Raw genomic sequence first — 12111 nt, 5'->3', positions numbered from 1 at the left:
GCACCTGAATCAGCTAACTCTGAGAGCTGATGGAAATTAGCATTCCCAAAAACCTAGGACCACAGAGAACAAATTGGTGGTTTTTAATGGGCACATGAGCATTTGCAGCAACTATTTCCCCTGCCTCAGCACAGAGCAGAGGACAAAATCTCAGCTCTAAGTTTCTCTGCTAAAGATGTTAGACTGTATATTTAACATCCGGAGTTTGCTGCCCAATGTTGGGTTTCCAATTAGCCTTCATTTAGGAGCTGAGGGATCAGGCAATTAGTAGCTTTCAGGAATCTTGGAATGGTGTGAGTGCGTTCCCCCCACCTGAAGGACACTGACTAGACTTGGTAAATCCCTAACTTTTTGAGAGTCACTGAGAACAATGACAGCAGTTTTGACAACAAGGAAGGTTACAGAGTCAACCAGAATCTCTGGCTGGGCTAGTTGGAGAGATTCATGTCCTAAACAATGCTAGTCTTTGGAGAGGTGGTGGTTTTATCTAATGTGTAGAAACCAACATAAGGAGTCAACAAAAGCAAGGAATGGGAAATACGTTTCAAAAAAATCAGCAAATAAGTGTTTCAAAACCAACCATAATCAAGTAGAAATAAGTGAATTACCCAAAATAAAACTAGAAATAAGAGTGATAAAGATTGAGGTCTTGAGAGCAAACATGATTCAAGTGAGAATTTCAACAAAGACATAGAAAATATAAAAGGTACCAAAAGAAATCATAGGGCTGAAGAATAATGTAACTGAACTGAAAAACTTAGTAGAGAGGATCAACAGCACACGAGGTCAAGCAAAAGAAAGTTTTGGAAAACACAAAAATAGACCAATGGGAATTTTCCTATTGAAGGATTCAAAAGAAAGAAGAAGGAAAAAGAGTAAAGATAGTTTATGAGACTTATGGGACACCATCAAATGGATCAATGTATGTATTATGTGAGTGCTAGAAGTAGAACAGAGAAAAAAGTAGTCGAAATTTGATTAAACAAATAAAGTTTGAAAATTTTCCAAAGCTGGGGAAAGAGCTAAACATCCAGATGAAGAAGTTCAAGACAAACAAAAAGATGAATCCAAAGACTCTCATCAAAACACATCATAATGAAATTGTCAAAAGCTAAATACAAAGAGATAATTTTGAAAGCAGCAAGGGTAAAGTGACTTGTTATATACAAGAGAACACCCATAAGACTATCAGTGATTTTTCAGCATAAACTTTGCAGACCAGAAGGGAGAGGGGTAATGTATTAAAAATGTTGAGGAGAAATGTCAGCAACACATGGGATGAGCTGTCCCTTTTATCTCCCCATTTTAACTACAACTAAATGGATATTTATTGACCAGTGGAGGATAGCCACATGTCACAATTGGATGTCTGAGAGACCTATGCAGCTATACATATGAAAGTGGATGAACCAGGCCCTTGGAAAGTAGTGGAGATAGGTATGCACCACTCTATGATTCTCTGGTAGCCCTATGTGTATGTGTTTCCCAGTATATGTATGAGATCACCAAACCAAGCCTCTGCAGTCCTAATCAGTGGGCTTGGCTTGGAACCCATGAAGAAGCCCTACTCACTAAGTACAGCAGCCCAGCCAGTGTGACCATAAGAAGAGGTGGCAGAAGATATGCACATATGTGAACACTTTATTGGCCAAGCAGGATTGCCCATAGTGCCACTGTGGCCCCACAAGTTGGTATACACCTTGGCATGACTGTAAGAAGAGATGGTGACAGCACTGAATCCACATGCAAGTGCTTTCCCAGAAGATAGCAGCACTCACTGTACCAGGACAACTTCTAGCAGAAGAGGTGGGACCAGAAACACAGCTCCTGCTTCCCCCTAGTGTTATGAGTTGGAATCTGCATCCTCATACTACCACAAATGTGCCACCAAAGGATCAGTTCCTCAAACGCTAGAAGAAACTATAGCAAGAATTCAGAGCAGAAGGAGAATGACAAGTCTCCAGAAACAAACCATGAAGTCACAGAAATTTACAATCTAAATGACAGAGAATTCAAAATAGCTATCATAATGAAAGTCGATGTGTTAAAAAAAAAACTCAGAAAGACAGTTGTCAATGACCTCCGGAATAAAATTAATGAGAAGACGGAATAATTCACCAAAAAGATTGAAAGTAGAATAGAAAAACAAGTAGAAATTCAGTATATGAAGGACACTATTAATGAGATAAAAAATAATCTAGATTCCTTAAAAAACAGAGCTGATCATACGGAGGAAAGAATTACTGACTTAGAGGACAGAAATATAGAAATGCTTCAGGTGGCCGAGGAGAGACAACTAAGATTTAAAAAAAAGGAAAGAATTCTTTGAGAAATATCTGACTCCATTAGGAAAAGCAACGTAAGGAGTAGAGGTATTCCAGATGGAGAAGACAGGCAGAAAGGTGTAGAGATTTTGTTAAAAGAAATAACAGCTGAGAATTTCCCAAACCTGGGGAGGTAACCAGAATTACACATATATAAAGACAATATAACCCCTATTTACATCAATGCAAAAAGAACTTCTCCAAGCATAGAATAGTAAAATTTGCAAATACCAACAGGAAAGAAAAAATGTTAAGAGCTGCTAGGCAGAAGAAAATAATCTACAAAGGAACTGATATCAGGCTTTCAGTGGATTTCTTGGCAGAAAATTTATAGGCTTAGAGAGAATGGAATGATGTATTCAAAATACAGAGAACTAAAATGTTTCACCAAGAATACATTATCCAGTGAAACTATCCTTCAGGTATGATGGAAAAATAAAAACTTTCCCAGGTAAACAAAAGCTGGGGGAGTTCATCACCGTTAGACCTCCCCTACAAGAAATGATCAAAGATGCTCTCATACCTGAAACAAAAAGGCAAAGGTCTACAAAGCTTTGAGCAAGGAGATCAATAGATAAAATCGGAAAACTGTAGCTGTCTTTCAGAATAGGGTAGCAAATACTTACCTATAACTTAAAAGTTAAAGGGGAGGAAACACTCAAAAGTAACTATAAATGCTTCAACTTAGTCACAAACCTACAACACAAAACAGAATAATTTGTGACGACAATAACTCAGAAGGGGGCAAGGAAAAATACTGATGGAGATAAGAGGCTATCAGAAACCAAATTATCTCATCTATTAGTTCTTTTATACAAACCTCACTGTAATCACTAAAGAAAAATTCAGAGCAAGGCCACAATTCATAAAGAGAAAACCACCGCAGAAAACCATCAAACTGAAAAAGCAGTCAGAAATACAAAGGAAGAGAAACAAAAGTAAAATAGAACAACCAGAAAATAAGAGATAAAATGTAGGATTAAGTCATCATAAATCAATAATCACTCTAAATGTAAGTGGACCAAATTAACCAATCAAAAGATATAGAGTGGGAGAATGGATTAAAAAGCAAGACCCAACAATACGAAGCCTCCAGGGATCATATCTCAGCTCTAAGGACAAACATAAGCTCAGAGTGAAAGATTGAAAAATAATACTCGAAGAACATGGAAAACAACGAAAGCAGTTGTTGCCATACTTATATCAGATAAAGCAGACTTCATGATAAAAAATAAAATAAGAGACAAAAGGGGTAATGAATAATGATGAAAGGGACATACTACCAAGAGAACATAATACTTATGAATATATAGTAACTTAACACAGGAGCATCAAATTATATAAAGCAACTATAAACAGACCTACAAGGAGAAATTAACAGCAGCATAACACTAGTAGGGGACCTCACCACCCCATTTACGTCAATGGATAGAACATCCAGAAAGAATGTCAATAAGGAAATAATGGATTTAAATAAAACAATTGATCAGATGTACTTAATAGATATTCATAGATCATTCCATCCAGAAACAGTACAATACATATTCTTCTCAAGTTCACATGGAACATTCTCAAAGATAGACGATATGTTTGGAAACATGGCAAGCCTCAACAAATTTAAGAAGATTAAAATCATATACAGCATCTTTACTGACCACAATGTTATGAAACAAGAAATCAAATACAAGAAAAAAATTTGGGAAAGTGACAAATATTTGGAGATTAAATGACATGTGACTGAACAAGCATTGGATCAATGAACAACTCAAAAGAAAAATTAAAAGAAAAACTGAAGACAGATTAAAATGAAAATACAACATATCAATTCACATGAGATGCAGCAAAAGTGGTTCTGAGAGGGACATTCATAGCAATACAGGCTCACCTCGTATAAGAAATCAATAAGTAATCTTAAACTGCACCTAACAGAACTAGAAAGAGAGAACAAACAAAGCCAAAAGTCAGCAAAAGGAGGAAAATAATAAAAATTGAGCAGACACCATTGAAATAGAGACTAAAAGTATAATAGAAATGATCAATGAAACTAAGAGCTGGTTCTTTGAGAAGATAAACAAAACTGACAAACCCTTAGCCAGACTCACTAAGAACAAAGTTAGAGGGCTCAGAGGCATAAAATTACAAATTAAAGAGGAGAAATTAACACACATAATACAGAAATACAAAGGATTATAAGGGAATACTGTGAAAAATCATATGCCCACTAATTAGATTGTGCAGAAGAAATAAATTCTTAGACTCTTACCACCTCCCAAAATTGAATCAAGAAGAAATAGAGACTCTGAATAGATGAATCACAAGGTAAGAGATCAAAATAGTAATGAAAAATGTCCTCAAAAACAAAATAGGACCAGATAGATACTAGAGAATTCTACCAAACAATCAAAGAAAACTCAATACCTATCCTTTTCAAACTATTCCAAAAAATTGAAGAACATGGAGCACTTCCTAACTCATTCTATGAGGCCAACATTACACTGATACCAAAACCAGACAAGCACAGCACAAAGAAGGAAAATTAAAGGCCAGTATCACTGATGAACATAGATACAAAAAACCTCAACAAAATATTGGCAAACTGAATCCAGCAATACATTAAGAGTCACACAACATCATCAAGTAGGATTTATACCAGGGATGCAAGGATGTTCAAAATTTCATAAGTCAACCAATGTGATACACCACATTAACAAAATGAGGAATGAAAATCAAATACTCATCTCACTAGATACAGAGAAAACATTTGACAAAAATCCAACATCAATTTATGATAAAAACTCTCAATACAATGTTTATAGAAGGAAGTACCTCAGCATGATAAAGGCCATATATGAATAACCATAACTGATATAATGAGCCATTCACAGTTTCACTGTACTGGATGTGCACGACTTAATCTTTCAGACCAGCATATGCTACTGGCAAGATCAACCAGGTAGGAGCATGATGAGCTGAGAGAATGCACTCTAGGGTGGCATTGTCTCATGACTGGCTGGATGTGCTGAGCATGGGGTGCAATAAGCAATGGTGGTATTGGCACCTCCAAAAGCATGTAGAGTAGGGGGGTAAACTCCACCTGGTGGACCACCTCACCTATGGTGAGGCTGACTCACCATCTGCTTGGCAAAAGAAGATGCATGCACAGCACATGCATCAGTGTGGAGAGCGGAGAGTGGCCCTCAGGGCAACCTGAATTATCCATGTGGCAGCAGGTATGGGGCACCGGGCAGTCGCAGCAAGACTGGCCAGCGCATGTCCACATGGATGAAGGCTGGCATGGTGATGGCAGTTATGTTGGCTGGCCAGGAGCTGACTCACAGTCAGAGGGACACATGCACCAGAATGGAGCACCGCAGGGGATGGTCCCTTGCCCACGGGTAATGCTGCTGTCATGCAGTTGTATGTGGTGGATGTGAAGGCTGCTACAGCAGGCCTGGGGAGCAATTTACACCTGGGATGTGGCCCCAGTTGGGCAACCAGACTAGATGTGAAGGATATATGAGATGACTGGCAGTGAGGGAGCAGTGCTGGAAAGCTAGTGGCGAGGAAGGGGGCCATTGGCCACCACAAGAGATGCTGGGGGTGAAGACAAGGAAAAGAACAAAAGGACAACCTACCAACTTGGAGAAAATATTTGCAAATCATATATCCAACAAGTGGTTAATTTCCACAATATATAAAGAAATCCCACAACTCAACAACAACAACAACACAATCCAATCAAAAAATAGGCAGAGGATATGAACAGATATTTTTCCAAAGAAGATATACAGATGGCCAACAGGCACATGAAAATATGTTCAACATTACTAATTATTAGAGAAATGCAAATCAAACTCACAATGAGATATCAGCTTACACCTGTCAGAATGGATATAATTAACAAGAGAAAAAACAGCCAATGTTGGAGAGGAATTGGAAAAATGAACCCTCATATGCTGCTTGTCGGAAGGCAGGCTGGTACAGCCACTATGGAAAACAGTATAGACACTTCTCCAAAAAATTAAAAATAGAAATGCCATACAATCCAGCTATTCCACTACTGGGTATTTGTCTAACGAACTTGAAATATGAAATTCAAGATTTATGCACCCCTATTTTAATGCAGCATTATTCACGATAACCAAGCCATGGAATCAACCCAAGTGCCCTTCTACAGATGAAGGGATAAAGAATATGTGTTATACATATACAATTGAATACTACTCAGCCATAATAAAAGATAAAATAATTCCATTTACGACAATATGTATGGACTTTGAGAGTGTGACATTAAGTGAAATAAGCTAGACAGAGAAAGACAAATGACACATTATTTCACTCATATGTGGAAGATAAAGAAAAATATGCATGAAGAGAACAGATTAGTGTTTACCAGAGGGAAAGGGGACCGGGGGTTAAGCAAAAGGAATAAAGAGGTGCACATGTATGGTGACAGATAAAAATTAGACTTCTGTTGGCAAGCACAATGCAGTATACACAGAAACTGATAAATAATAATATGCACCTGAAATTGCACAATGTTACCAACTAATATGAACTCAATGAAAAAATTCTTTAAAAGAAAAGTATTGGGGGAGGCCCTGTGGACGAGTGGACAAGTTTGTGTTCTCAGCTTCGATGGCCCAGGGTTTCACCAGTTTGGATCCTGGGAGCAGACATGGCAATGCTCATCAAGCCATGCTGAGGCAGCATCCTACATGCCACAACTAGAAGGACTCACAACTAAAAATATTCACCTAAGTACTGGGGGCCTTTTGGGAGAAAAAGGAAAAAATAAAATCTTGAAAAAAAAGAAAAAGTATTGAAAGAGAAAAATGTCAATCAAGGGCATTATAGCCAGCACACCTATTCTTCAACTTGATGGGGAGATACATACTTTCTCAGACAGCCTAAAAGGAGGGAGTTTGTCACTACTAGTACTGCCTAAGAAAAAATGCTAAAGGAAGTCCTCTAGGTTGAATTAAAAGGACCTTAAACAACACAAGGGCATAAGGAAGCAAAAAACTCATTGCTGATGTTAAATATATGGACAAAAGCAGAATATTGTATTACTGTAACAGTAGTGGATAACTGAACTTTAATTTTACTATAAAAGTTTGACAAAACATTAAAAGTTATCCTGATGGGTATGTAATATATGTAGGTGTAAATTGTGGAGTCACAACCATACAATAGCGGGGAGGAGAGGTAAAATGAGAGTTCTTTTATGCAAGTGAAGTTAAGTTGTTATCAGCTTAAAACAGACTGCCATAACTACAAGATATTTTATGTAAGTCCCTTAGAAGCCAGCAGAAAATACCTAAGTTAAACAAAATAAAAATGAATCAAAATCTCTCAACTAAAAAAAAACACTGGATATACAAAATAAGGCCACAAGAGAGAAAAAGATATCAAAAGAACTATATGACAAACAAAATATTTAATAACATAGCAATACTAAATCCTTTACCATTATAATTATTGTAAATGTAAATGGACTAAACTTACAAATAAAAAGACACAGAATAGCTTAATGTATAAAAAGAAAGAAGTTCCAACTCTCTCCCATGTATAAGAAACTTATTTTAAGTTCAAAGACACTTAGGCTGAAAATGACTAGATGGAGAAAATACTTCATAAAAATAGTAACCAAAAGAAAGCAGGAGTGGCTACATTTATATCAGGCAAACAGATTTACATAAAAAACTGTCTCTAGAGAAATAGGTCATTACATAATAATAAAAGTCTCTATTCAACAGGATATAACAATTATAAAAATGTATGTACCCAACACCAGGGCACCTGAGTAAATAAAACATGTATTGACAGATCTGGAAAGAAAAACTGAGAACAATAATACAAGTAGTAGACTTTAATTCCCAAATTTCAATAATGGATAAAATATCCACACAGAAAATCAATAAAGAAACAATACACTTGAATAGTACTATAAACTAAAGTGACGTAACAGACACATGCAGAACTATTCATCCATAGACACACTCTGCACAAGCACTCAGAACATTCTCCATGACGCATCACATTAGGTCACAAAACAAGTCTTAAAAATTCAAGAAGACTGGGATCACACCAAGTATCTTTTTTGACCACAACAGAATGAAACTACAAATCAATAACAGCAAGAAAGTATAAAAAAATAAAAATCATGTGGAAACTAAATAACACATTCTAACAATAACTGGGTCAAAAAGGAAATCAAAATGGAATTTTAAAAATATCTTGGGACAAAGAAAGATGACAACAAAACTTATGACATGAAGCAGAAGCAATACTAAGAGGAAATTTACTAGTGATAAATGTCTACATTTAAAGGAAGAAAAATTTAAAATAAACAGTTTGCAACTCCAAGAACTAAAAAAATAGAACAAAATAAACCTAAACTTATTAGAAGAAAAGAAATATTAAATATCATAACAGAAAGAAAATAGAAAAACAAAAGAAAAAGTCAACAAAACTAAGGGTTGCTTGTTTTGAAAAAGTAAAATCACCAAACCTTTAGCAAGAATAAGAAAAAAAAGAGAGGAGACTCAAGTACATAAACTTAGAATTGAAAGAGGAGATGCTAGAGTTGGTGCCTCAGAAATTAAAAAGTATAATGTAGAATATTATGCACAATTATATGTGAACAAATTGCATGATCAAGAAGAAATGGATAAATTCCTTGAAACATACCACCTACTAAACTAATCCATAAGAAATAGAAAGCCTCAACAGACCAATATCAAATAAGGAGATTGAGTTGGTAATCAAGAACTTTCCAACAAAGTAAAACCAAGACCACAGCCAAAGCCTAGCATTCAAAGAAGAATTAATAACAATCTGTCTTAAATTATTCTAAAAAATTAGAAGCAGAGGGAATACTTCCAAAATCATTTTATGAGGCCAGAATCATCCAGATACAAAGATGCCATAAGAAAACAAAACTGGAGGCCAATATGTTTGATAAACATAGATGCAAAAATTCTCAAAAAAATACTAGTAAACTCACTTCAATAACACATGAAGAAGATTATATATGAAAGAACAAGTGGAATTTATCCCTGCTATGCAAGTTTGCTTTAACATATGCAAATCAGTGTGATAATCCACATTAGTGGAATGAAAGATAACAAGAACATGATCATCTGAATAGAAGCAGAAAAATTATCTGACAATTCTCAACATTGATTCATGATAAAATCTCTCAACAAAGTAGATATAAAAGGACATTTCCTCAGTACAATAATGTCATTGACAATTCTCAACATGGATTCATGATAAAAACTCTCAACAAAGTAGATATAAAAGGACCTTTCCTCAGTACAATAATGTCATTGACAATTCTCAACATGGATTCATGATAAAAACTCTCAACAAAGTAGATATAAAAGGACATTTCCTCAGTACAATAATGTCATTTATGAAAAGTGCATATCTAACATCATAATCAATGAGGAAAAAATGAAAGCTTTTCCTATAATATTTAGTAGAAGGCAATAATACTCCCTCTCACTGCTTCTATATAACATAGCATTAGAAGTAGCAGAACGAACAATCAGATAAGAAAAGGATACAGGAGAACTCAAATCAGAAGGGAAGAAGTAAAATTATCTACTTGCAGATGACATGACATCCTGTGTTGATAATTCTAAAGACTCCACAAAAAAAAAAGAGTTAGAACTAATAAAGTAATTCAGTAAACTTGCAGGATACATAACCAACACAAAATAATTTACATTTATGTACACCAAGAACAAACTATCCAAAAAGGAAATCAAGAAAACAACCCCATATTTGAAAGCATTGAAAAGAATAAAACACTTAGGAATAAATTTAACCAAGGAGATGAAAGATCTGTACACCAAAAACTATAGCACGTTAATGAAAGAAATTAAGAAAGAGATAAATACATGGGAATATATCTCATGTTCATGGTTTGGAATAATTAATATTGCTAAAAATGGCTATATACCCAAAGCCATCTATAGATTCAACCCAATCCCTGTAAAAATCCCAATGGCAGTTTTCACAAAAATAGAAAAGAAGTCTAAATTCTTAGGCGATCTCAAAAGACCTTGAATAGCCAATGCAATCATGAGAAAAAAGAACAGATTTGGAGGTGTCACACTTCCTGATTTCAAATTATATTGTAAAGCTATAGTGATCAAAAGAATATGGCACTGGCATAAAAAGACACATAGACCAATGGAAAGATTAGAGAGTCCAGAAATAAACTCAAGCATATATGGTCAAATTACTTTTGACAAGTACACAATGAAGTCAAAATAGGGGAACGGAAGTCTTTTCAATTGATGTTGGGAAAACAGCATATTCATGTGTATAATAATGAAATTTGACCCTTACCATATACCGTACACAAAAACCAAGACAAAATGAATTAATGGCTTAAACACAAGAGCTGAATCTTTACAATTCCTAGAAAAAAAAAAAACTCCTTGAAATTGGCCTTGGCCTTCATTTTTTGGCTATGACCCCAAAAGTTCAGGCAATAAAAGTAAAAATAAACAAGGAAACTGTATTAAAGGAAATAATAAACAAAATGAAAAAGTAACCAACAGATTGGGAGAAAATATTTGCAAACCATACATCTGATACTGGGTTAATATCCAAAATATAAAATAAACATATAACTCAATAGCAAAACTACAAATAAGCGAATTAAAAATGTGCAAAGGATCTAAATAGACATTTTTCCAAAGAAGATCTACAAATATTTAACATGTATATTAAAGTGCTCAGCATAACTAATAATCAGGGAAATGCAAATCAAAACCACAATGAGATATTGTCTCATAGATTTTAGGATGGCTACATAAAAAAAAGTTAAGATAACAATTGTTGGTGAGGATGTGGAAAAAAGGGAACCCCTTATGTTGTTGGTGGGAGTATAAACTGGTAGAGTCCCATGGCAGACAGCATGGAGGTTCCTCCAAAAAGTGGAAATACAACTACCATATGATACATCAATCTCTCTTCTGGGTATCTACCCAAAGGAAACAAAATTATTACCTCAAAGAGATTCCTATGCTTCCATGTTCATTGCATCATTCAAATTGCCAATATAAGGAAACCATATAATATCCATCAAAACATGAATAAAAAATCTGTGATATATATATTGAGATATTATTCAATCTTAGAAAAGAAAGAGATCATGTCATTTGCAACAAGAGGAAAGAACTTGGAAGATACCATGCTTTTCACATTATGCTAAGTTAAATTTGTGCCAAATTCACATTATGAAATAAAGCAGACAGAAGGAAAAACCTGCATAATGTTACTTAGATGTGGAATCAAAAACGTCAAATACATGTAAGCAGAGACTAGAACAGTGATTACCAAGGGCACAGAGTTGGAAGATGTTGGTCAAAAAGTACGATGTTTTAGTTGTGCAGGATGAATCAGCCTAGATATCTAATTTACAGAATTATGACTGTAATTAATAACATTGTATCAAATGCTGGAAATCTGCTAAGAGAGATTTCAAGTGTTCTCGTTACAAATAAAAATTTAACTTTATGAGGATATGATATTTTAATGTTTGGCTGTAATAATCATTTTATCATTTTCATGTATATCAAATCATCATGTTATACACACTAAAGTTTTTATTAACAAACTAAAATAAGAACAAAATTAAATTTACCAAAAGATATTCTCAAAACATTTTTTAGGCATGATTGTTTACCACTCACTGAAAGAACTATTATGATTAAATCACATGTACACCAGGAGTAAATGTCTGGGAGAGAAGACTGCAACAATA

Source organism: Equus caballus, unplaced genomic scaffold (assembly GCF_041296265.1).
Source record: "Equus caballus isolate H_3958 breed thoroughbred unplaced genomic scaffold, TB-T2T haplotype1-0000016, whole genome shotgun sequence".
Taxonomy (NCBI): Eukaryota; Metazoa; Chordata; class Mammalia; order Perissodactyla; family Equidae; genus Equus; species Equus caballus.
The sequence above is the reverse complement of the archived record's forward strand: the minus strand, read 5'-3'. Positions refer to the sequence as shown.